We start from the raw sequence: 24,920 nt of genomic DNA on the forward strand, positions 1-24,920 counted from the left end.
ATTGAACTGATTCCTATGCACACTGCATATATCTCATTTGTAGTGCATAAAAATAAAAGAATACAATATTTAAAATGAGCAATTGTAACCAACATAAATGTTGAGACACAGAGGCCTTAAAGAGTCAAACACACTATTTTGTCCAACAAAAGGTTTATTGCAAAAACAAATAAAAGCTCAGAGACACTTAGCTTCAGTGTCTCTGCCCAAAACGCAAAGAATTTACCCAAGCCGGGCTCCAAAAAACAAACCGAAAATAATCCGAGTTAAACAGAAGGAAAAAAAACGGATTAAAAAGCAGTCACAGTAACCAGCAAACAGGCAGCGCTGTACACAAAGAGTTCAAACAAACAGTGCTGCCCCCAAAGAGTTAACTGCAAGGAGGAGTTGCCAAAGCCAGCCGTAGTCCAAGAGTTGTCGCCGAAGAAGCCCAAAGATACGTTGTTTCAAGTCTGTCAAACAGAGTCAGCGTCAAGTCAGTCACCGATCCAGGGAGGGAGAAAGCCACACTCATGAGAAGCCAATCCACAATCCAGGGAGGAAGAAAGCCACACTCACGAGAAGTCAGTCCAAGTCGAAGATCCACAGGTAACACGAACTCCAGGCTGCAGAACCCAGACCTAAAACCTAACACGAGAACGGGCAGCAACAAACACACACAATACAATAATGTAACCAACACTTTGCCTTCTGCAAAGGTTCCCCATTTCAGAGCCTGCTTTTATCTTACACATCATTATCCAATGATGAGCTGGCCTCCACCCCATCATCATCTCTTACAGCTGCCCTTGTCTTCACACGTGAACCCCTGTTTCCATCCCTCCAGTTCCTCCATCTCTGGTCAAGACTTAGGCTTCCCCATGATTCAGATGTATCTCCCGTTTGCCAATCCTCATGTCCCAAAAACCCCACAAACATGTCACTAGAGGTTGGCTCCGCACATATATCCCTTATCTCTTGTACCTTAGTCCAATCCACTGTGTCCTCCCCATCCTCATCACTCCCAGACACATCATTCCCAGAGAAACCCATAAACAACTCATCATCTGTGGGAGCAGTAAGTATATCCCGGATCTTCTTCCTCTCCCGTTCTTCATCTGATTCCTGCTCCTGAGTAACCCTCTTTGTGCCTCTATTCCCATCCACCACATATCCTTCCTCGCTCATTGACTCCCCGTCACTTGAAAACCCTTTGAATGTGTCTTCATCAGTAGGTGCCATAAGTATATCTCGGATCCTTTTCCTTTGCTGTTTTTCATCTGACTCCTGCTTGCGAGTAGCCCTTTTCCCCCTTCTGGTACTCATACTACTGCTTGCAACATTACTTACAGGCTCTACTACAACATTAAACTTACCAGTACTTCAGTGGGAAGTGTGGGCCAGTTTTTGGCTGATGAGATAACCAAATCAATTAGGATTGTTGTTGTGTGCCTTCAAGTCATTTCAGACTTAGGGTGACCCTAATTCTAAAGTGTAGGGCGGGGTGCATTCGGTCCATAAACCTTTATTTTGGGGACTCCTACTTTACCCTTTCTTTGCTGATCATGCAGGAACCCATTGTGATATCAACAGATAAAACAGGCAATAGCCAGATGCTCAAGGGAGCTCTATTGCTGGCAAGGAGTGACAGCAATGACACAGGCCCCAAAGAATGGGCCAGCTCATAGATGGACTGGACTATGCGGACACTGGCTCCAGATTAGGAGGTGCGTACTGGATCCGGGGCAGTTCTGGGACAGAAATACTCCAGAATAACCTGGCCACGACATGGAACATTAGTTTGAAACTACTGGAAAAGAATTTTTACCTAAACATTAGGAAGAACTTCCTGATGGTAAGAACTGTTCGGAAGTGTAGTATCTTGCCTTGGCATGTGGTGGAGTGTCTTTCTCTGGAGGTTTTACATAGAGGCTGGGTGGCCATCTGTTGGAACTTCTTTGATTGTGTATTCCTGTATAGCAGTGGTTCTCAACCTGTGGATTCCCAGGTGTTTTGGCCTACAGCTCCCAGAATCCCAGCTAGTTTACCAGCTGTTAGGATTTCTGGGAATTGAAGGCCAAAACATCTGGGGACACACAGGTTGAGAACCACTGCTGCATAGTGAGGGGTTAGACTGGATGGCCCTTTGTGATCTTGTTCAATTCTATGATGCTGTGAGTCTATGAGGACTTGCTCAGTATGGAATCTGCCATTGAGGGGCTTCTCCTGTGTGTCCTCATGAACTGAGCATGCAATGGATAGGAGCAGAACTAAGAGAAAGCCTCCGCCCAGAAATTTTAAGATTCAGGTGGTCTCATACAAAGTGGTGAGAGTAATCCAGATACCTGTCCCAAAATATCTTAATTATTTTTGACAATTTATGATATTTGTTTAAAATGGAATCTTTCACATTCCTTTAATATTCCTCTTCTCAAAATCCTGGGATCTTTGGCATCTCTGAGACATACAATTACTGCCCTCATCTCCTTGAATGAATGGTGCCCCTTTGGCTACATCAGGTGTGGTCCAAGGGCCAATCAAACTTTAATATAGGCATGTGATAGCCAGAGACATTCCAGAAAGAAAACGTTTCTTAAAAACTTAAAGCAGTAAGAAGAGTAAACGATTTTTTCCAAATGTTAAATTAAAATATTTTTCCAGTAAGAAGGGCAAGGGCCAACAAAAATGAATTGGTGGGCTGCATATGGCCCACAGGCCACAGGTTGGACCACACTGGGCTACATAATCCAAGTAGAAGGAAGTTTTTAGAAAAGCTCAAGAATAATTTATTACCTGCACTGATTATTGAAGCACATCTACTTCTCTCTTAAACAGGGTGAATTTAGTGTATTATTGTGATTGGGTAGATTAAGGTGGAATGATTTAACATGTCACATTATTGTAGTACAAATATACAAGGATTTCTATTTGTGATGTTTTCTCCATTGGTCTGTTGAAACAAAAACCCTTACATTCATATCTACAGAATCATAAAATAAGTACTATTGGTAATGAAGACTGCATGGCTAAAGATGGTTTAGTAAACCTAGGCTTTGTGGTATCCACATTGCATAGTTTCTGAAGTGTATTACCATTTCATCCTACAGAATTCTGATATTTGTAGAAGAGTATTCTAAAAGCTCTAGTGCTGTAGTGGAGGGATGTGAGCTGGAGTTATCTAACAGAAAGATACTCTTCACTTGTGTGCCTTTCTATTCTGTTCCAACATGGACCACTTGAAACAATTCCTGCCTAATGAAGAATGATAGCCTGTGTTTTAATGGTTGAGATGTGACAAGTATCTCCCGGAGGAAATCAGGGGACACTGTTTCCTGATGACATGTTCATTCTCCTATGTAGGAATGACATTGTAACCCCCACAACCATATCACCCTAAACACACTGAAACTGTCTGATTTTGGAAGCTATATTGGCCAGGACAGGTTAATACTTGAATGAGAGCCTACACATTTAGAGTCAGTTTCTCTGCTTGAAACTTCAGGGAATGGTGGCTGCTGGACCACTAAGTTACCAATATTGAGTGTTAGGAACCAATAGTAAGGCATCCTCCTACATTCCCGCAAGATATGCTTGCAAGTGCTGTAAAGGATGTAACTTTTTGCAGTTTTCTTCTTGAGCCTTTCTTCGGAATTCACATGGGCCAAAGTATTTCATTTGATTTTACTTTATTTTCCACCACGGCCCTTTTGAGACCACAGTCATATTTCTGTATACTTGGGAATAACATTGTTGAATTCAGTGAGGCTTACTTTAGAGTAGACCTTGTTGGATGGCATTGTAATTGTCTTTCATCAAACCATTTCTCTGCAAGGAAAAAAATACACACAACCTATATATTTTAATACTCATTATGATGTGATAGTCTGTAAGTTCTGGTGACCTCCAAAAGCTTCGACAGTACATTTCTGGTTTTAAAAAATTGACAGTGTTTACCACACCTGAGGGAATTTCTGATGTGTCTGTAAACATCACAGCATCCCTAAGAAATCCCAGCTGTTTGGCTTGCTTGAAGCAAGCCTGGCATTTTGAGAACAGACTTGGTGGCATTAAGCTGATAATATGCACAACTTTTACTTGTGACTTGGAGTTTATATTACTTCAGGCTAATACCAAACATAACAGTTGTTCTTCCCATTTCGTAAAGTTTAGACACACAATTGAACTCCAGCAAGGTTACATGAATAACAATTGTCAGTATATACAGACATAAATGAATCCAGCACCTTTGAGACTAACTGGGAAAACAAAATCCTAGCATTAGTGTTCATCAACTCTGCCTACTGCTGATGTATTTTAGGAAGTAGACTGGGTCCGTGGAAGCTTATGCTAGAAATGTGATCTTACCAGTTAGTCTCAAAATTGCTTCTGGAAATCTTTATGCCTGTTTTTTTTTTTTTTTTTTGTTTTTGTTTTTTTAAACCCCAGTGTTTTACTATTTTTGAATGCAACTCTCAATGTAGTATTTACATGGGCCGCAGCATTTGTTTTTCAAAAACTTATGCACAATTTGTCTGTATTTTGTATGAATCATATATGTGAGGGATGTGCATAGGCTTCAACTAAATTTGAGATTGAATTGGGCTTTTTTTTGAGAGAAAAGGAAATCGCCGTTCCTTGTATCTCACTAAGTTTCAGCCGTTACATTTTAATGAACATTGCTTCTGTGTGGCAGATAAATACAAATGGAAGAATGCCATCATAAATGAATAAATGTATCTCAAATAAATACCAGAAATGGCAATGGATATTTTAACAGTATCTTAAGAAGTTTAAGTGAATATTCTGTGCAAATAACAAATACACAAGGATACAAAAATATACAGTAGGTCTATGTGGAATTCCAACAACTTTCAGCACAAAATAGAAACATGCATAGAAAATAGCAACTATAATGAGTCATAGCAACATAAAAAATAACATTGGAAGAAGTCAGATCTTGTGATGACCCATGGGCCTTGTAGTCCTGCTCAGGACACTGTAATTCCTGATGAAGATGAAAACTTGGGTTTTTTACCTTCCCAGTCTGAACTGGATTCCTCTCAGCCAGATCTTTCCCAGGCCGATCTGGGAACATTGCACCTGCAAGAAAGTTGTCTCCCAGAAGTATGTCAAACAACCCCAGAGCCTACTTCTCCCGTGTTCTTGCGCCGGGAGTTTTGTAAACAACAGAGAAGTTTGGATTCAACTTCGCGCAGGAGTGCAAGAATTGCAGCTAAGAATGTAGCCAATTAAGACTGTTTCTCGTGAGAATCTTTAAGGAGGTTAACATCTGGTCTCAGAGTTTGGCTTTCGTTTCTGATTCCCAGAGAACTGCATCGGTGGGAAAGTTAGACTCTATATAGGTGTTTTGCCCGCGTAGTAACTTCGCGGAGTCAATTCGTCAGCCTACGGAGCGAGTTGTGTCTGGACAGCGCGCTCCGATTCAAGCCTCGCTCCTGCTCAAGCCTAGCCCTGCTTTCCAGCCTTCGCCTTGCTTCCCAGCCTTTGTTTATCTACGGACCTTGCCTTGTTTCCCAGGACCAATCCTTGCCTTGTTCCACGGATTTTACCAAGTTATTCCACGGACCTTGTTCTTGTTCCTAGTTACCTTGTTCCACGTTTTAAGCCTTGTTTCAAGTATCAAGTTATTTCCTAGCCTTACTCAAGTTTATGGACTAAAGGACCTTGTCATCTCCCCTCACTTTGCCTGGCAAAGTGAGTGTTTCGGTTATTGGATTACAACTTTGGACCTTAATATTTCATATTGGACATTGTTTCTTTGGACTAATTTTGACCTTCCCTGAAAGGTCTACTTCTGGACTAACTTTTACATTTGCTTTTACTAACTTTATATATTTCCTTAATAAAGATATTAGATAGAATCTGGCCTCTGCGTATGGTTATTGGTGCTCTGTAGCCTGGGTCGTGACAGTTTGACTCCGCGCCCCTAAGCACCAATTAACCAAGGCCAGTATGTCTACCGGAGTCGTACCTGGGCCGAGCGGCCAGCCGATTACCTACACCATCGACAAGGATGAGGTGGACCGAATCCGTGATAAGCTCAATGCCCAGGATGGAGAAATAAAAGGTTTGAAGGAACGCGGAATCCGTCTACCGGCCATGGCGTTGCCAACCAAGTTTACTGGAGAAGCTTCTAAGGTTCATGTTTTCCGTCGCCAATGCCAAGCTTATCTAGAGGCCCGTGCTGCCGAATTTCCCCAAGAAGACATTAAGGTGGCATGGGTTTACAGTCTTCTAGACGGGCCAGCGGCCAACTGGGCGACGGCACTGTTCGACCAAGCCTCTCCACACCTAAGATCCGCGCAACGCTTCTTGGACCACCTTAAAGAGACTTGGGGAATCGAGGACAATTTGGAGGCAGCCGGTCACAAACTCCGTCGCCTATTCCAAGGAGACAGACCTATGTCTCAGTATATAGCCGAGTTCCGAGTGCTGGCCCACAACACCGGCTGGAATGATGTTGCCCTCAGAGGACAATTTCGGGAGGGTCTCAACATTGAAATGCTGGAAGAAATCTCCAAGGTGGATCCTCCCCAGACCCTCGAGGCACTCATTGATCAATGTTTACGGGCTGAAGTCATGATTGCCAACCGGAAACAATGGGTTCGAGGCCAGGGCAGTAGAGCCGGGGCAAAACCCCCCGCTCCCGCCAGCGTTCAGCCACGACCAGTGTGGAGACCCCCACCGCCAACCCCATACCCCAGAGGAGGCGAGGAGGTGCCGATGCAGTTGGGCAATGTGCGTCCCAGACTTGATGCCGCCGAGAAGGCCCGCCGCCAACGCCTAAATCTCTGTTGGTATTGCGGGAATGGGGGCCACTTCGCCAGAGAGTGCCCAGCCAAAGGGAAGCCCGCCGCCCGTCTTGCGGCGGCGTCCTCCACGGAGACGAAGGCGTCTGAGGCGGCTGGCACACAGCCGGCGGGGGAAGCCAACGACCGGGTGTAGAGAGGCTCGCCAACCCGGTCAAAAAATCCATCCAAGAGCCGCCAACCGGGGTCCTGTTCCTTCTCGTGGTCACATTATGGTCAGCAAAAAGGGGACCCGTCATGATCCACGCCATGATAGACTCTGGAGCTACCAACAATTTCATTGATAGAGAGTATGCCGACTCTCTGGGATTACAATATCATGATTTCAAGAATGCCCGTGTGGTGCAAGCCATAGACGGCCGCCCCCTCAAGACGGGCCCCGTAAGTCAGTGGTCGGAACCCACCAGGATGTGGATAAGGGAACATATGGAAGAGATTTCCTTCTTTGTTACCGAGGTTCCCCATTTCCCTGTGATTTTGGGAATTCCATGGCTGACTCTCCACGACCCTAACATCTCCTGGTCCAACAGAGAACTGCAGTTTGCTTCACAGTACTGCCAAAACCATTGCCTCGTAGCCAAGGTCTGCCATGCCTCAGACACCGAGCCCATCATCACCTTGCCAAAGAAGTACTCCGAGTATTGGGATGTATTCAATGAGAAAGAAGCCGAAAAATTACCCCCACATAGACCTTATGACTGTGCCATTGACTTGGTGGAGGGGGCCCCGATCCCGCGAGGGCATCTTTACTCCCTGACTGAACCAGAGCAAGAAGCTCTCAGGGAATTCATAGAGACAAACCTTCGCAAGGGATTCATCAGACCCTCTCAATCCCCAGCCACCTCCCCAGTGATGTTTGTGAAGAAGAAGTCAGGGGAACTACGCTTGGTGGTGGACTACAGAGCATTGAACAATATCACCAAGCGGAACAGCTATCCCCTGCCCTTAATCTCGGATCTACTGGATCGGCTTCGAGGAGCCAAGGTTTACACCAAGCTGGATCTTCGGGGGGCTTACAACTTAGTTCGCATCAGGGAAGGGGACGAGTGGAAGACCGCCTTCCAGACCAAATTCGGATTATTCGAGTCCCGAGTTATGAATTTCGGTTTATGCGGAGCTCCCGCAACGTTCCAGCATTTTGTCAATGACATTTTTCGGGACTATCTAGACAGGTTCTTGATAATCTACCTGGATGATTTTTTGGTGTTTTCTAGATCACAATCAGAACATGAGAACCACGTCAAAATGGTGTTACAACGATTGCGGGATCATGGACTTTATGCCAAGCTGGAAAAATGCGCCTTTGATCTACAAGAGGTAGATTTCCTGGGTTACCGCATCTCGCCTCTAGGGCTTTCCATGGATCCAGCCAAGGTTTCAGCAGTATTGGAATGGCGGGCGCCAACTAACAAGAAAGAGGTGCAGCGCTTCTTGGGGTTCGCGAACTATTACCGCAAGTTCATTCCAGATTTTGCCCGCTGGTCCGACCCCATCACTAGCTGCATCCGTGGAAAGCAGCCTTTCCGCTGGACTGATCAAGCAGAGAAAGGGTTCCAGCAACTAAAGAAACTATTCACCTCCCAGCCAATTCTACAGCACCCAAATCCTGGAACCCCTTTTGTTGTGCAAGCGGACGCCTCTGATGTGGCAATTGGGGCTGTACTCTTACAACCGGTGGGAGATCACCTCCATCCCTGTGCCTTTTACTCTCGTCAACTAACCACACCAGAGAAAAATTACACCATTTGGGAAAAAGAACTACTGGCCATTAAGGCAGCCTTTGAAACTTGGAGACATTGGCTAGAAGGGGCCAAATTCCCCATTGAAGTCCACACTGATCATCGTAATCTAGAACATCTAAGAACTGCCCGCAAACTAAATCAGAGGCAGCAACGTTGGGCTTTACTCTTTGAACGTTTCAACTTCCAGATTCATTATGTGACCCCAGCCCAGACCAAGCAAGCAGACGCCCTGTCTCGTAAACCGGAATACGCTGCAGGACGCAAGGAGACCTTTGAATCCCAACTATTACAACCCGAGAACTTTGCCACGCTCACGGTGGGGAACACCAAATCCATTCCCATTGGTTCAACTTCCTCTACTCCAGGACCCATCTGTGCTCAAGAAATCAGGGCTAGTCAGCAAGCAGATGCCTGGGCGCAGGACCAACTTCGCCAAGGTCTGCATTTTCCCTTTTCGCTTAAAGATGGGCTGCTTTGCTATGGAAATCACGTTTATATCCCACCCGGACCGGGCAGGGAAAAAGCGCTTCGTCTGTGTCATGACTGCAAACCAGCAGGACACTTCGGACTATTTAAAACTATGCATTTGATCCTAAGGGATTTTTGGTGGCCCAAGATCCGCAAGGATGTGGAAAAATATGTCAACACCTGCCCAGTATGCCAGCGCTCCAAGATACGAAGGGAGAAGCCCTCAGGGCTTTTACACCCCCTTCCTACCCCATCTCGCCCATGGGAAATAATTTCCGCGGATTTCATCACTGACCTACCACCTTCCTGTGGATTCACCACGATCTTAGTGGTGGTGGACCTTTTCACCAAGTTAGCCCATTTCATTCCCTGCGAAGGCCTCCCCACGGCCAAAGAGACTGCGGATCTATTCCTTCAACATGTTTTCAGACTACATGGATTGCCCAAGAGTTTAGTCACAGACCGTGGATCTCAATTCACCTCTCGTTTTTGGAAGGCACTACAAAAACTATTGGGCATAGACTCTCGCTTATCTTCAGCTCATCATCCCCAAACAGATGGGCAAACGGAGCGCACCAATGCCACTTTGGAGCAGTATCTTCGCTGTTATGTAAACTACCAACAGGACAATTGGGCTTCTCTGTTACCACTGTCTGAGTTTGCTTACAACAATGGAGTTCAAGCTTCTACAAAAGAAACGCCGTTCTTTGCAAACTACGGCTTCCATCCACGTTTCTTCCCCCCTGTCATTGAAACTTCAGAAGTTCCCGCAGCAGAGGATTGGCTGCAGGAACTCACAGCGGTGCAACAACTTTTGCTCCAGCAACTGGACCAAGCCAAGGAGGACTATAAACGCCACGCTGACAAGCATCGCCAGCCGGGCCCCGAAATCAAGGTAGGAGATCGGGTTTTTCTGTCCACTCGCTTCCTGCCCTCCCACCGCCCTTGCCGGAAGTTAGATGCCCGTTTCATTGGCCCCTATCCAGTGGTGGCGCAATTAAACCCTGTGACTTTCAAACTCCAACTTCCGCGTTCATTGCGCATTCACCCAGTGTTTCACCGTTCCCTGCTCCTTCCGGCGGATGGTGTGCGTCCTGATACAGACCAACCGGCCCCCCCTCCTGTTTTGATGAATGGGGAGGAGGAGTTCGAGGTTGAGGACATTTTGGATTCTCGCTTTCACCGCCGCCGCCTACAATATCTCATTGACTGGGTGGGTTTTGGCCCTGAGGAACGCTCTTGGGAAGACGCCTCCACAGTCCATGCTCCTGATCTAACCCGTCGCTTTCATCAGACCTATCCCGCCAAGCCGCGACCTCGCGCCTCGGGGAGAGGGCCCCAGTTTGGGAGGGGCCTTGAGGAGGGGGATAGTGTGATGACCCATGGGCCTTGTAGTCCTGCTCAGGACACTGTAATTCCTGATGAAGATGAAAACTTGGGTTTTTTACCTTCCCAGTCTGAACTGGATTCCTCTCAGCCAGATCTTTCCCAGGCCGATCTGGGAACATTGCACCTGCAAGAAAGTTGTCTCCCAGAAGTATGTCAAACAACCCCAGAGCCTACTTCTCCCGTGTTCTTGCGCCGGGAGTTTTGTAAACAACAGAGAAGTTTGGATTCAACTTCGCGCAGGAGTGCAAGAATTGCAGCTAAGAATGTAGCCAATTAAGACTGTTTCTCGTGAGAATCTTTAAGGAGGTTAACATCTGGTCTCAGAGTTTGGCTTTCGTTTCTGATTCCCAGAGAACTGCATCGGTGGGAAAGTTAGACTCTATATAGGTGTTTTGCCCGCGTAGTAACTTCGCGAAGTCAATTCGTCAGCCTACGGAGCGAGTTGTGTCTGGACAGCGCGCTCCGATTCAAGCCTCGCTCCTGCTCAAGCCTAGCCCTGCTTTCCAGCCTTCGCCTTGCTTCCCAGCCTTTGTTTATAGCCCTGCTTTCCAGCCTTCGCCTTGCTTCCCAGCCTTTGTTTATCTACGGACCTTGCCTTGTTTCCCAGGACCAATCCTTGCCTTGTTCCACGGATTTTACCAAGTTATTCCACGGACCTTGTTCTTGTTCCTAGTTACCTTGTTCCACGTTTTAAGCCTTGTTTCAAGTATCAAGTTATTTCCTAGCCTTACTCAAGTTTATGGACTAAAGGACCTTGTCATCTCCCCTCACTTTGCCTGGCAAAGTGAGTGTTTCGGTTATTGGATTACAACTTTGGACCTTAATATTTCATATTGGACATTGTTTCTTTGGACTAATTTTGACCTTCCCTGAAAGGTCTACTTCTGGACTAACTTTTACATTTGCTTTTACTAACTTTATATATTTCCTTAATAAAGATATTAGATAGAATCTGGCCTCTGCGTATGGTTATTGGTGCTCTGTAGCCTGGGTCGTGACAGATCTGAGTATATGCAATCTGTATAGTCTCCAATTATCTGATTCATCAGGGCAGTCCTAATACATTCCTCTGTTGTCCATCTTACAAAGGCTTTAAAATACTCCTGTTTCTCTCTCTTCCTTCCACTTCTACTTGTGCCCACAGTTTATTTCAGTTGTGGCAGACTGAGTTCTAGGCTTGCTCAAATAATTCGATTTCCCCGTTACCCGTTATTAATTCGTTATTTTCGTTAGTTTTGAAGCAATATACGGCCTTGATTGTCCACACGTCTGGATATCGCGGTTTCGAATCGCGAGAGGCCGTTTTTTCTTATTCCGTCGTTTTTTTCGTTAGGAAAAAAAGCTTTTGCAAATCACCCAAACTCCCACCATTCAGGCCCTTTCCTTTTGCCCCTCAGCAAAAGGGGCGTCACGGGCTCAGCCAATGGGAGGGGGCGAGGGGGAAGGAGGCCGAGGAGGAGGAGGAAGACGGAGGGGGGAAATGGCCGCCGCCGCCGCCTCGCCTCAGCTCAGGCCTGGTGTCTCTCTGTGAGGCGGGAAGGCGGCGGATGGAGCCGGGAATGGAGAGACCGAGAGAGACAGAGAGGGGCCCGGCGGTGAGGAGGAAGAGGCCCGGGATGCGAGGGGGTGTGGGCCAGGCCCGTCCTCGGGGAGGGAGGGAGGGAGGACTACGACTCCCAGGGGCCCAGATTCGCACCCTCCCTCCCCCCAATACAGGTCTCCATACGACGCTACATGAACTTGAATGGATACTGTGGTTGTGTTGTCGAAAGCTTTCATGGCCGGGATCACACTGTTGTGGTATGTATTCCGGGCTCTATGGCCATGTGCCAGAAGCATTCTCTCCTGACGTTTCACCCACATCTGTGGCAGACATACTCAGAGGTTTTGACGTCTGTGCGAAGCTAGGCAAGTGGGGTTTATATATCTGTGGAAGGTCCAGGGTGGGAGAAAGAACTCTTGTCTGTGGGAGGCAAGTGTGAATGTTGCAATTGGTCACCTTGATTAGCATTGAATAGCCTTGCAGCTTCAAAGCCTGGCTGCTTCCTACCTGGGGGAATCCTTTGTTGGGAGGTATTAGCTGGCCCTGATTGTTTCCTGTCTGGAATTCCCATTTTCTGGGTGTTGTTCTTTTACTGTCCTGATTTTAGCTTTTCTGTAGCTAAAAATGCATATAAAATTGATTCTATAGGGAGGATAAATGATTGGATTTCAACTCCTACAGCTTGGCTTTCTCTGCCAATAATGGTACCATACCAAACTAAACCTCCCAAGATTCTGTAGCAGTGAGCCATCTTGGATATTGTAAGGGATTTATTATTATTATTATTATTATTATTATTATTATTATTATTATTATTATTATTAGACCTTGCTCCCAGGAAGGTGCCTTCGCTGTGGCTCCCAACTTATCTATCTACCTTTCCACATATTCTCCACATTGTGTGTATGTGTATGTATATTATATATACATGAGCCCCGATGGCGAAGTGTGTTAAAGCACTGAGCTGCTGAACTTGCAGACCGAAAGGTCCCAGGTTCAAATCCCGGGAGCAGAGTGAGTGCCCGCTGTTAGCTCCAGCTTCTGCCAACCTAGCAGCTTGAAAACATGCCAATGTGAGTAGATCAATAGGTACCGCTGTGGCGGGAAGGTAATGGCACTCCATGTAGTCATGCCGGCCACATGACCTTGGAGGTGTCTATGGACAACACTGGCTCTTGGGCTTAGAAATGGAGATGAGCACCAACCCCCAGAGTCAGACATGACTGAACTTAACGTCAAGGGATACCTTTACCTTTACCTATATACACACACACACAAACACACACACACATATGCAGGGACTATATATATATATACACAGTATATATCACACACACACCAATTTAACAAGGTTTCAGCCACAAAAACAAAGTTTCTGAAGTAGAACAATGACTTTCACAGTAAAGACAACCCAATTTAACAGGAAATAAGACTTTCAAACCAGGAACAGATTTCTGCAATTATTAAAAAAAAAATCAGAGGATAAGGGAAACCTTCCAAATTTTGGTGAGCTATCAGTGTTAAATGTGTTCTACCACTGTACCAAGTTTGAAGAAGATCACTCAAAAAATGAGGGTGGGAGAGTCCTGTAAAGTCCTCTCCCTCTGTGCTGTTTTTGGGAATTGCGCATGCGCGTCCGCCATTAACGAATTAATTTAGAAAATAACGAATTTTCGTTAATTTCGAATTTTTTGGGGGGCAAAATTCGGAAATGACATCAGAAACGAAACGCTGGCGCCCCCTGCTTTTGAAACGAGTTTAGAATCAATTTTTTCATGGATCGCTCAAGCCTACTGAGTTCAAAATACAAAAGCAATTTGTACTCTGTTAATTCAGCAGCAGAGAGGAAAATTGGTCTCTTGGCTGTCCCAGTAAGCTCAGGCAAAAGCAGACAGTGGCGGCTTCAGTGAACATTTCTGTTCTGCCTCATTAATAACTTTTACCATCTTAATTGCACTCTAATGTTGTCCAGCCAAACGTGTCCTGGATATCATTTGTGAAATGTTGAACAGTACACAACTTGGAGCTGCTTTCAATAAATATAATCTCTAACTGCTGACAAGATGACCACTCCAATGAATTATAGTTTTCTTTCATAGGAATTATAGATTGTATTTATTGCCAGTTATTTTTGTGTTTTTGTTCACTTGTTATTTACAGGCAGTCTCCAAGTTACTAAGAAGATAGGTTCTGTAGTTTTGTTCTTAAGCTGAATGTGTCTGTAAGTCAGAAAAGATAGTTTAACTCCATATATATATATATATATATATATATATATATATATATATATAAGCTTTGGATAGAGTAAGTAAGGATTAACGCCCCTATGTTTTTTGTTTTGCTGTCTGTGCCCCTGTCCAGAAGATTTTGCCTCACTTTCTGTCCCTATGGTAATTGGATTTTGATAAAAATAGGCTTGTTGTGGAAATAAGGGTTGGTGATAAAGCTTCGGTGCAGACTCCTTTTTCCCATGATCTCTCCCAGGAGTGAATTTCCATTCCTAGGGATAGATTTCTTTCATTTCCTGTTGTCTCACCCCCGTTATGAGTCATATGTAGGTCGAATGTTTGTAACTCGGGGACTGCCTGTATTTGGATTGTTCATATTACCTTCTTATATGCTGTTCTAATAATTTATTTGATACATGCATGCTTATTTATAATGGTCCTCTTCAAAATGTATTTTTGTGTTTGAGACCCTGTCATCTTGTGTTTCCTAACATCTAGTAAAACCTGTCATATGTTGCTCTGGCATAATGGGAAAATAAAAGTAGTTAGACCTACAAATGTGAGTAATGCAAAAGTGAGGAGCAATATAAATGTGTTACTAAAGTGGAGTAGTGGTCTGGACTAGAACCCTGAGACTAGGGTTCCAGTTCCAGCTTAGCCATGCAAAACCACTGGGTCATTTTGAGCAAGCCACACTCTCTCACTTCGGGAAACCAATGGTAAACTTTCTCTGAGTAACCCTTGCCACAAGGCCCCCATGATAGGAATACTGTAAAACAACATAAGCAGTCATTGCAGAGCCCAGGCTGGAGCCAGAATCTGACCTGAGACTGAACAAGGCATATGAGCCACTAGAGGTGGAGGATGCAAAGATGGTGTCAAAAATAGGTGTCAGGTTTGCTATAAAAAAAATCGGCATGCTGTAAGTTGAAACTTTAATTCTTATTTTAAGCCAATACTTCGGTAGTCTGGTTGAAAAGTTGCCAGATGTGCTATTCACAGAAACTGATGTGGATAATGCTCAGGACATACTGCAATGTGAATGTACTATATAGACATATTGTAATGTAAATGTAATATAAAATGCACTCCAACATTCCAGTAAAAACATTCCATATAAAAAATATGCAAAGATCTATGAATTTTCTGGAGCAAGCAGACAAGCTGGGAAAAAAATCATTACAAAACTAAAGGTTCTGACTTATTAAATGTGATTGGTAAATTATAACCTTTTCTACATAAACTGGCAAAGTTAGCACATGTATACAAATACACTCTGACTCCTTAAGCTCCAAATGAACAGAATCAACATAACAGCATAACAAACACACAGTTCTTTGGGAATTCTGTCTGCAGTTCAAAACAATTTAAATTCACTAGCAGCAATGTATTTTTAATCAGTTGAAGCAATTCAACTGGTATTGCTCAGCTAAGATAGAGAGGAGGGAAGATAACCTTTGAAAGCTCTTTGATAAATGAAGATTAGATGCAGAGACTGTTTAATAAAGATTTACAAAGCAGACAGGCACAAAACCATGTGTTAGAATGGTACTGAAAGTTACCTAGTTCATGATATTTGGAGAGTGGGTATGTCACTTCCACAAAATGTCAGGAAAGGAGAAGGAAGAACTTTATCTCCTCTGCCTTGTTGCACCTGCTTTGTGGACAAAAAAGGCAGATACTCAACTTAGAGAAGCCCAAGTGCTCCAGGACCTTGGACAGCGAAGAGGAAAATTTGGCAGCATTCACGCAACCTGAAAGCATCCCATGATTGCATAAGCCAATACCAGAATTAATTAAGTAGTTAATTAGAAAATAATGCTTTTTCCTGGTTCTCTCTGAGTTTGCAATTGAGATGTAATATATATCACCTTTGTCTTCCTGCCTGTTATCTTTTGGGGCTGCTGTCTGACTCTGGGAGAGACTCTGCAGCTGGGAGCATGCTGCACAATTTGCTGTATTCTGAGGTTCTCTGCAGGATGCTTACTCTAACCAGATAGACCCCGAGGACCTTTTCACAGACCATCCCAAGTCTGTGGCACAACCTGCTGGAAGAGCACAAATACAAAAAACAAAAGCAAACATAGGCACAAAATTAAGATATAGCAGCAATAAAATGTAAGTCAAAACTCATGATTGAAAGTTGACTGGGTAGGCCTGCTGGAAGGGATGGGTCTTCAATTGTGTTTTAAATTGTGTTTGCAAGGCTAAAGCACAAAATGAGCTCAGGCTTGCCAGGGACATTAAAAAGAATAAAAAGGGCTTCTTTGCTTACGTAGGTTGAAAAAGAAAGAACAAAGAGGTGATAGGGCCTCTGCAAGGAGATGATGGAGTGATGCTGACAGGGGATAGAGAAATAGCAGAACTACTTAATGCCTTCTTTGCCTAAGTCTTCTCACAAAAAGAAAGCTGTCCTTAAGGAGATTCCACCTGAACATTAGGAAGAACTTCCTCACTGTGAGAGCTGTTCGGTAGTGAAACTCTCTGCCCCGGACTGTGGTGGAGACTCCTTTATTTATTTATTTATTTATTTATGTACTACATTTATATCCCGCCCTTCTCAGGGGACTCAGAGAGGCTTACAAATAATACTTACATACAGTGTATAATATCACTAGCACAGCACAACACTAGCACACCTTCTTTGGAGGCTTTTAAGCAGAGGCATGATGGCCATCTGTCGAAGGTGCTTTGAATGTGATTTTCCTGTTTCTTGGCAGAAGGTTGGACTGGATGGCTCACAAGGTCTCCTCCAACTCTATGATTCTAAGGTGTTTAAGATCTAGTCTGGGGGTGCTGTGGTTTTTAACTCTTTTGGGGTTAGCACAATGGGTTAAACCCTTGTGAACTGCTGACCTGAAGGTTGGGTTGCTGATCTGAAGGTTGCCAGTTTGAATTCATCTGTCTGCTCTAGCTTGCAGGGACATGAGAGAAGCCTCCCAGTAACACATCTGGCATCCCCTGGGCAACGTCTCTGTAGATGGCCAATTCTCTCATGCCAGAAGCGACTTGTAAGTAACTTTTGACACGATAAAAAAATTATGTATCTTGAGTGCTGTTTGTGTTTAATTCAACTTTAATGTTTATATGTTTGTATATTTTAAATTGTATGTTTTTAATGTAAGCTGCTTTTAGTCTCCTTGTGGAGACAACAACAACAAAAGGAGAGATTTCTGTTGGTGGTACTGAAATTAGTGTGAGTCTTACAATCAATGTTGTCTTAGAATCAAAGGAATATGGTAGTTATCCCACTTAGTAAAAATCATTAGGTATTTTCATGAATTCATTTATATAACCCCTTTTGTAGTCAATGCTAAAAGGATCCACTGCTAGATGGATGAATTATTCTCATCATTCTCATCATTCTTAATTATATTACTCCTTCCCCCCCAAGTGAAATTTAATGATTACAATATAGTAAAAAACATATACTAAGCATCAATATTAAAACTGAATTGGTTGCTTAGCAGCTTAAAATCAATTAAAATATTAAAAGTATCTTTTAAAAGGATACATTTAATATAGCACATGTGATCTTTTCTCTTGTTGCCTTTTCTAGAACCCTTTGCAGAGGTTTTAATTTCTGGTTTGGGAATACTAAAACCATTAGGCTGAAGTACATCAGTCATACAATTGCATATCTGAATCCATACTTCATGGTATTCAAGCTTTGGAGAGAGAAAAGGGAAGCATTTCAGTTAGTTCTTTCTAAAAAAATCACTTTCTTCCCATACCAGCATTTGTTGCCTTGGTCTTCTTATATAAGCTTATACTCTCAAAAAGAAACACAGACATGCAGTTTTCAGCCTTTTTAATACCCTGAAGAGCACGAATCCCCATGGAGAAGGATAGTTCAGAGTTACAGCCAAGCCTGATTATCTGGAACTACAGAACACAGGCTGGAATTACTTTGGATCCTGCAGGCTTTCAGAAAATCTTCTTTAGGGGAAAAAAAAATCAAAATTTCTTCTCTGGGCGTATATGTGTATAACTAAAGTCCATTTTGCAAGACTTTAGCATACACATTACATGGCACTTACCTACTTATTCCCTAATAATGAACCTTATATAACAGAAGAGCTCTCCATAATTCTTTTTTAAAAAGCTGAGCATTTTAGGGAGTTCATTTTGTTTGGCAGGAGCTAACCCACTCCCAATGCCCAAACATCTGCTATGAATGTGGCATTTGGAAAAGAAAAAAAGACAGACACAAAAGGATAATACTGGCACGATTTAATGCAATGCCTCTGGTCTTTGCAGTTCAGACAAAAGATTAAAGAGCTAATTATTTTTTCTTTATTTGCACAGGCAAAACAGAAAACAAAATACATGGCAGCTATTGGACTTGGTGGTGTTCTCTATTTTGCAGTCTTAGGAAAGCATGAATCTTCACTCAGGCATGAAATCCACTGTGACCTTGGGCAAGTCTCATTCTCTCAGCTTTGGAGGAAGGCAAAGCGAAACCTCTTCTGAAGACATTTTGCATAGAAAACCTTCTGATAGAATTGCCATAAGTTGAAATCAGTCTAAAGGCACATAGTAACAAATACACATGGACGCACACACATACAAATATAAGTGTGAGTATGTCTGTACATGTGTGTGTATAATCTTCATATGAGTATATATGTATATGTGGATTTGATTCTTGTTTTCTTTTCTTTTATAGTGCTATTATTCTGTTATGAAAAATCATGAAAGGACAACAGTAATTCCTCTCTTTCTGTTTCCTCATAACAGAGAGAATAATTCATGGGCAGTTAGATGCTAATCACCTAGTGGAGCTGAACAGAAAATAATAAATTGGGGTGAACCTATAAAAAAGATGCTTTCATTTTAAGACCTGATAGTTTTTAAAAGGCTCAAGCTCTTTATCCTCACTGGCTAGATTGGTGTTGCAATTTTGTTTTGTTACAAAACATTAACATGGACAAGAGTTAAGAAACATTTATAGTTACAATAGAAAACAGAAAAAAAAATTGTGATAGCAAAAGGCTAGGACCTGAGTCACAAAGTTCTCTATGTGACTTTGATGGGTTTCCCATAACCTATTTAGTGCTGTCAAAGGATCACAGTTTGGTCTCAGGTCCCTGACTAACAATTATAACAAATAATATTAAGCAAGAAAGACTACTGAGTACTGTATCACACAAGAAAGGAAACTGGCATTGAAGCAAGACTATCACCTTTGGTGACCATTCCTATTGCATGATGCTATATGCATCACATTGCCAATCTACCTCCTCCCCAAAAACCCATCAATCTCACCTTGTTCCCATCTTTTATCTTGTGCAATGGGTCTCATCTGCTTTTATGCTGGAACAGATTATATTCTCTCCCTTTCCCCCGCTATCCCAAGCTGCTTATTTTTACAGCAATATTTGCCTTTAAAAAAACCATTGTTGATTTGTGAAAAGGCTAAACAAATTTTAAAAAATTACAGGACATTGGAAGAGAAAGAAGGCAAGGTAAAAAGGGGATGCAAAAGTATGACCTTGGGACCATGCGTCAATGAACTGGTCAATGGGTCAATGAAGTGGTGCAATTGCACAAATAAAGAGAGATACAATGACAATGGTGTTCATGGCAATATGTATTTGGTGCCAGTGACTGTGTGTTTGCCCTGGAATAGCAGCTTCATGCAGTAAAATCTCAAAATAGTATAAGCCAGATTCGTATGTTCAATATCATGCTATTTATTCCACACTTTTTTCTCTCAAGTGAAGAATACATGGGATTTTGGTTATCTACACTCCATAGTTGTGAGTCTTCATGTCTCAAGAAGGTCATGTCTCCATATAAAATTTAGCAACACCCTCTTTCCTCCTGAATCATTTAGTCTGCAGCTGGTCTGTGTTTGTTCTTCATCCACTTTGTACTCTCCAGTTCTCTCTCTTACCTCCATGTTTGTAAAGCACAGGTTTCTGGTGTCTTTGGCCATAAGAGATTATGGCATCTTAACATTTCTTAGTAAGTTTACTTCCTCTCTTTATATTTTATACACACACACACACACACACACACACACACGGTATATTTGAAGAGCCTATGTTCTGTTTTGAGGAATCTTTAAAGATAGTTGATAACTTGGCTGCAGATGTTCAGACATCCTGAAAGACCATTTTGCTTGAAGCTCAAAAGGTCCTTGTCTGGATCACTTCAACTGGTGCATTTATACAGATTGGAGATAACTGAAGGAGAGGAGAGGTCAAACAGGCTCTATCCACAAGCTTCTTAAGTACTGAAAGCAGTCCTTGAAAATACAAGCTTTGGACAAAATGTTGAAATGCCAGTTTATAAGAGTTCTTCTAACGCATCTCCTCTGGAAGCTGAATCCTAATGGCAAAGAAACTTATTTGGTTCTTCCGCATTGCAGTGCTGAGAGGACTATCTAAGCCTCTGCTTGATGGATAAAAGAAATTAGTCTTTAGATGAACTTTAAAATTTATTTCAATAGCTGGGATTGGATAGAGGAGGGTCTGGTTTTATCTCTGCATGAGCTTCAAGTCCCTTTAGGCAATAAGGCCTTGCATCACTGATACCAGCATGCACTAAAGAGAATCTCGGCATTTGGCAGCTGTGCCATCTGTGCCCATGGAGTTTATTTTATGTCCTTTTATATTATCACAAGCAACATACAATAGAGGTCAGACCCATATTTCTTCTTGTGATAGAATTCACAGTTAGGACAGAGTTCTTGAACAAATCCATCTGGAATATTTTAAAGGGCACTCAAACTAAAATAACATAGTATTTAGAACACAAATCTGATTGTTAGTCTCCAATAGAGTCGACCCATTGAATCAATAGGGATTTAGTTATTTAACACTTATGTTAATTCCATTATTTCTAATTTGTACCAAAATTGGATTTTGCCTATACACACACACACACACACACACACACACACACACACATTAATTCCACCATTCAAATGATAGACACATTTTAAAAGTTTTGGATAATAGATTATTTCTCTGATATCAAAACTAATTACAAATGAATGGTGTGAAGCAGACTATTTAGAATTTAGAAGTCAGATCATCACTATAATATAATTGTTTATTATCATCCAGTTGAAGCCCCTGGTGGCACAATGGGTTAAACCCTTCTGCTGGCAGGACTGCTGACCGAAAGGTTGGCGGTTTGAATTGTGGGAGCAGGGTGAGCTCCTGTCTGTCAGTACCAGCTTCCCAAGCAGGGACATGAGTATATTTGAACTACACAGGATGGTAAAACATCCAGGCACCCCCTGGGCAACATCTGTGTAGACAGCCAATTCTCTCACACCAGAAGCGACTTGAAGTTTCTCAAGTCGCTCCTGACATGAAAAACAAACAACATCCAATTAAGGAGATTGAACTATCATAGGTATTGCCTGTCTCTTCAGTCCTTTTCTTCAATATACCTTTTTTTCTTAACTTATCTGTACTCTAGGGCTGTCCTCCAGTTCCCAGTCCACCCCCCAAAACTTTTGTTCTTTCTCTAGGTTCCAACTGGTAACTCTCACACCCTTCACTGAAGCTTGATTTCTAAAAGTTTTGACAATGTTGAAGGTACTTAGAAACAGGAGAGGACTGCAAGGCTGCATCCTATTGGGAGATGAATTCATGCTCCTTCACATTTGAATTCAGGGTAGTTGGCAATGAAGAAGTCTCCCTGGAGGCCTGTGTGCATATATCACTCATAATACAAGATGACATTCCTGAAACTACACAGGAATCTCATTGGCAACTAGGAAGCTTGAGATTGTCATCTCTTCTAACTCCTCAGAGGTTTTAGGAAGCCTGTTTCCATGTCCAGGCAGAAGACAGATGCACAAAGAGGGTCCTACAATACTTAAATGAAGAAGACTGAAATCAGTCCTTCCATTGGTGATATTTTTTTCAACAAAGAACTGGGGAACATTTTGAACTTTGTTTCTACCCCTGTTCTTCTAGTTTTGTCCTTTCTCCTCAGTTAGGGTTGCCCCATTCTACATGTTCAGCTCTGGACACTAGGTTTACATATTCCAAATTATTCCAAGTATTCTGAAGAGTTTGCAATCTAATTATGCAAACAAGGCAGATACATTGTTCTATTTTGTCTCCCACTCTGTTTCAAGCTTCAAACGATTTAACAGTTAAAACTGATCTTACAACACCAGTTCAGAGTAATGTTTAAAGTGCTGGAACAGGGAGATTCAAGTACAACTCTGCTACTTTGCTGGATTGCTTTGGAGATTAACAGGAGAATGAAGACCACATCAAGTGGACATGTACATTTGAAGTGTACTAGAAGTAATAGAGTAATGACAATAATATGAGCATGTTATGATAAACAGACACTTTTGTGATGTTTTAATCAGAGCTTAACTTTTTCTTCTCCCCTATCAATTTTTCACTGATATCAGATTATCCGCTTTGATGGAGCCCCTGGTGGCGCAGTGGGTTAAACCCTTGTATCGGCAGGACTGCTGACCTGAAGGTTGGGTTGCTGACTTTAAGGCTGCAGTTTGAATCCTATCTGGGGAGAGCCCCAGCTCCATGGGGGGACATGAGAGAAGCCTCCCACAATGATGGTAAAACATCAAAAAACATCTGGGCATCCCCTGGGCAACGTCCTGGCAGGCGGCCAATTCTTTCACACCAGAAGTAACTTGCAGTTTCTCAAGTCGCTCCTAACATGAAAAAAAAACTGCTTTGATTATGTATCTACACTTCCAGATATTCTGGGATACGCAGATAATCTGGGATCAGATCCTGGAATAAAGGGTGATGTAGGTCCAGCCAATTTTAGCAATGTGGTACCTCTTTAACAACAATTGCAGAATTCTGAGATGTGCACATTGCTGAGTGTTTTCTTTAATTTGCCTCTACAGAACTACTATAGCTCTGGAGCATGGAATTCCAAATATACTTCACGATATGGTAAACACCAGAAAGCCATATGGTGGAATTACTAACTATTAGTAAATGCTTTATGACTACTATAATTGTGAGGTGTAGAGGCACACTTTCCTCATTGCCAATTCCTTATTTATTGGAAAGAAACCACACCAAAATAGCAAATATGTGCCAGTGTTGATAATTGCCATCATAATATCTACATCTGAAGCTGTGAGAATCCAGAGCATCCTAAAGAGTTGCCAAAGCAATTCTCTGCTAAACTGTCTTCTTTATTCTGTGCAGATGTTTTTTAAAACATCTGCACAGAATAAAGAAGACAGTTTAGCAGAGAATTTTTTTAAAACATCTGCATAGCAGATGGAAGCATTTATAGTCCTGACTTGTTATGTATTGAAATAGAGTGGCAACTACTGGATCAAAAACGACATACCTTGCCATTATATCTATCCCTAATTCCCCCCCCCCCCCCGATCTCCCACTTTCCCCCTTTGTCTTTTGTTTGCTGCAAATGTAGCTTACACTTAATTAAGGGAAGATAGGATAAGCAGAATCATGTTCTTCCTTGTAGGTGCAAGTGAAGACTCTTAATAACTTTTGCCATCTTAACCATACTCTCATGCTGTTGAGCTACAAGTGCCCCAGTTTTCATTTGTGAAAAGTTGAAAGGCATGAGAGTACTGTATTCCTTTTTGTGATCTAGTTTTTTAAAATTATTCTGAGTACAGCTGCCCCCCCATATTTCCAATTTTTTCCCCCTGGATTTGATTATTGACAGATTTCAAAAATAGAATATATATATTTTTGAAATCTGTCAATAATCAAATCCAGGAAAAAAGTCCTCAGGCTGGAAGACCTAACGATTTCTAGAGAGAATTTTAAAATTGTGTCAATTCCTTTTTTTCAATAACTGAAGCTTTTGGAATGAGGAATCTCTCAAATGCTATTGAAATGGTGAATGGATGCTCTCATACAGTGCCTTTTCAGAAACATGTTGCCATGGTGTTCAGTTACAACACAATTCAAAATGAGACAATAAAAAGAGTGCTTTTACTGAAACCAAACAAGAAATACAATATGCTGTGTATTTTGTAAGCTTTCAAATTACACAAATTTTTGTCTTTTCCCCCCCAACCAAAACTGAAAAAGAGGGGAAAGGGAAGAATGATTTATGTAGCCTTTGGAAAGTCATTTTCAGAAAGAATAAACATAATGGCAAAACTGAAACTTTTTATGACTGAGCCAGTTATGAATGGCTATAGCCATTATATTCATGCCTCTGAAAAACAAATTCACAAGTTCTGTACTTCATTTCTTTTTCAATGTTATACCAAATTCTAGTATTTTCCCCTTTAACAAAACACAATCAGCTTTCAACAACTGCTGGGGTTTGGTTCAAGGACCACCCCCAATAGATACCAAAAATGGTGGATGCCCCAGTCCCATTAAATATAATGGTGTAGTAAAATGGTGTCCCTTATATAAAGTGGCAAACTCAGGGTTTGTGTTTTTCAGTTTTGACAAATATTTTTAAACAATGGGTGGTTGAATCAATTGATACAGAATCTGTGGGTGAAGAAGGTAGGGTATGTGTTGGTGACAGGGTTGTCATATTGCCTGCATAAACTGGCTTTTCTCCTGAATCTAGACATTCATGCCTGTTTGGATCATAGTTCAGTCGAGATGCCAGTTTTTTCTCTCCCTTACATATAGCTATAGATAAGCAACCCCCCCCCCCCAAAAAAAAAACCAAAAAACAAAAACAAAGGAGGGATGCACTTTGAAGGGGTGGGATATGGTGAGGAGATGTGCAGTGAGGGAGGGAGTAGGAAACATGGGAGAAGGCAGGAAGCAGA

At 42.4% G+C, this 24,920-nt stretch overlaps 1 long non-coding RNA gene across 1 annotated transcript; it reads left to right on the forward strand.

The window, feature by feature from the left end:
• Positions 1-420: 420 nt before the first annotated feature.
• Positions 421-20,515, forward strand: LOC134297553 (uncharacterized). The gene is made up of 3 exons (XR_010004343.1): positions 421-588; positions 17,094-17,190; positions 18,488-20,515. It is a non-coding gene; the product is annotated as an uncharacterized LOC134297553 (long non-coding RNA).
• The last annotated feature ends 4,405 nt before the right edge of the window (positions 20,516-24,920 follow it).

The sequence above is a fragment of the Anolis carolinensis genome, chromosome 3 (genome assembly GCF_035594765.1).
Source record: "Anolis carolinensis isolate JA03-04 chromosome 3, rAnoCar3.1.pri, whole genome shotgun sequence".
In the NCBI taxonomy this organism is placed as follows: domain Eukaryota; kingdom Metazoa; phylum Chordata; class Lepidosauria; order Squamata; family Dactyloidae; genus Anolis; species Anolis carolinensis.